Source organism: Petaurus breviceps, unplaced genomic scaffold (genome assembly GCF_028583685.1).
Source record: "Petaurus breviceps papuanus isolate PSGF00001 unplaced genomic scaffold, PetGlider_PUasm1.0 115, whole genome shotgun sequence".
NCBI lineage: Eukaryota > Metazoa > Chordata > Mammalia > Diprotodontia > Petauridae > Petaurus > Petaurus breviceps.
In genome coordinates, this window is record NW_027185612.1 from 1,762,921 (window position 1) to 1,765,127 (window position 2,207).

Genomic DNA, 2,207 nt, shown 5'->3' on the forward strand with positions numbered 1-2,207 from the left:
CTATGCTATTTTGCTTGGTGACCTCATCAGTTCCCTTGAATGTAATTATCATCTTTATGTTGATGGATTTCAGATCAACTTATTCATGTTTAGCATCTTTTGTGACCTCCAGACCCACATCCCTAACTGCCCATTAGACATCTCAGACTGGATGTCCTGTAGACATCTTAAACTCAACATGTTCAAAGCTAATCTCATCATCTCCCTCTCCCCAGTTCCTTCTTCTTCTAAACTTTCCTGTCTCTATGGAAAGCATCACCACCATCCCAGTCACCCAGGCTCACAATCTGGCATTATTCTTGACTTCTTTATCTGTTGGATATTGGGCATATCCATGTGTTGTCAAATCCTTGTGTTTTCTACCTTCACAAAATCTATTTAATAAACTCTAGTGACTTCCTCTCACTTCCAGGATCAAATATAAACCCTTCCACTCGGTTTTTGAAGCTTCTCACAATTTGCCATTTTCTGGCCTCTTTCTAGTCTTCTCTTACCTTAATTTCCATGTGCTCTATGATTGGTGACACTGTTCTCTTTGCTATTCCTTTCACAGAAGCACTATCTCACCAATCTATGCCTTTTTTTTACTATTCCCCATACCTGGAATTCTCTTCCTTCTCATCTCATCTCATCTCCTGGCTTCCCTGGATTACTTCAGATCCCAGCTAAAATCTCATCTCCAAGAAGCCTTTCCTAATTCCCCTTAAATCTTGTGCCTTCCTTCTATTGATTATCTCTAAATTATTCTGCCTATTGCTTGGTCAGACATAGTTGTTAGTATGTTGTCTCCTCCGTTAGACTGAGGGCTTCTTGAGAAAAGCAACTGTCATTTGTCTTTCTTTGTATCCTCAGAACTTGGTCCAGTGCCTGGTACATTGTAGGTGCTTAATGCATGATAGCTGAGTAGACACCTAGAAAAAAGATTCTCTGTATTTATCACTTAGGATAGCCTATTGGAGGTGGAAGAGTGGCGGATTTTTCAGTCAAAGCAACTCTTGAAGACCATCTTCTAACTGCTTGGTGGTAGACATCCCCTCACAAAAGAATAAAATATTGTGGAAGTAATGAAATACTCAATTGATAAGAGCATATTGAACATCTAGTAAGTGTCTAGTATTAGAATAAACATTATAAGTGATACTGAACATCCACAAAAGATGTCAGATATATGGTAACAGATGTAGAACTAGATGAGATCTTCTTGTTAAACTGAAATAATTCTAAATCTTTAACAATAACATTTACTGTATTCCACATTAATTTAAAAAGTTCTATGTTTTTGGAAGAAAGGAGTCTTAGAAAACATAAAATCAGGCCTTTTGTCACAAAAGCTTGTAAACTGTGCCATATGGAATAACTTGCAACTGGAATAATCTGAAACCATTTTGAATAATATATTTCTCTCCCCAATCCCACACCAATTCAGAAATTTCAGCAGATTACAGACATGAATCATCCAGAAAGTCTCCAAGACATACAACAAGGTAAGCACAGGATGGAGAGTTTTCACTTTGCTACAAATAACCTATGTGATGATATTTTTGCAATTCTTAGCCACGATAAAAATAACTGCTATAATTTGTTTTCCATGTGTGTCATTTTCCTTTTTCTTTATCTCTTTAGAGTACAGACCTAGTAGCAGCATTGGTGGATCAAATTTTATGCACAGTTTTATAGCCCTTTGGGTATAGCACAAAATTGTTTTCCAGAATATATGAACCATTTCCCATAGCTCCATCAACAGTGTATTAGTGTAGCTGTTTTCCCACATCTTCCCCAGCATTTGTCATTTTCCTTTTCTATCATGTTAGCCAATCTGATTGGTGCACCTCAGTAACCTCTGGTTGTTTTTTCAAGGTTTCTGCTGCAAGTAGTTATTTTATATACAGTAGTTTTTAAATAAGTGTTTGTTATTTGACTTGAATGACAAAATGCTTTACTCACTGTGGCAGGGTTCTTTTCCTCCATTTTTATGATAAATCATTAAAATGCCTCCTACTAAAATGCTTTCTACTCTTTCTCTTTCCAACATGGTGCCTACTACAGCTTTGACTATATAATAAATAGATTGCTTAGTGAATGCCTTATGAATAGAATTGAGTTGTAATGAAATAACATATACTCTCTTGTTATATTAATGACCTTTTGGAGGCCAGAGGAAATGACTACTAATGGGTCACTTTTGTATCAACAGAGCTAAATGACAA

At 36.3% G+C, this 2,207-nt stretch overlaps 1 protein-coding gene and 1 long non-coding RNA gene across 2 annotated transcripts in view; both read left to right on the forward strand.

Annotated features, from left to right (window-relative positions):
• The window catches only part of LOC138157924 (uncharacterized), a 36,358-nt gene extending 34,874 nt beyond the window's left edge, over positions 1 to 1,484 (forward strand). Inside the window, exon 3 of the long non-coding RNA XR_011167503.1 lies at positions 1,427 to 1,484. This is a non-coding gene — a long non-coding RNA (uncharacterized lncRNA). The remainder of the gene's footprint in view (positions 1 to 1,426) is intronic.
• LOC138158602 (GTPase IMAP family member 8-like) overlaps positions 1 to 2,207 on the forward strand; it is a 63,946-nt gene that overhangs the window by 53,082 nt on the left and 8,657 nt on the right. The window lies entirely within an intron of this gene.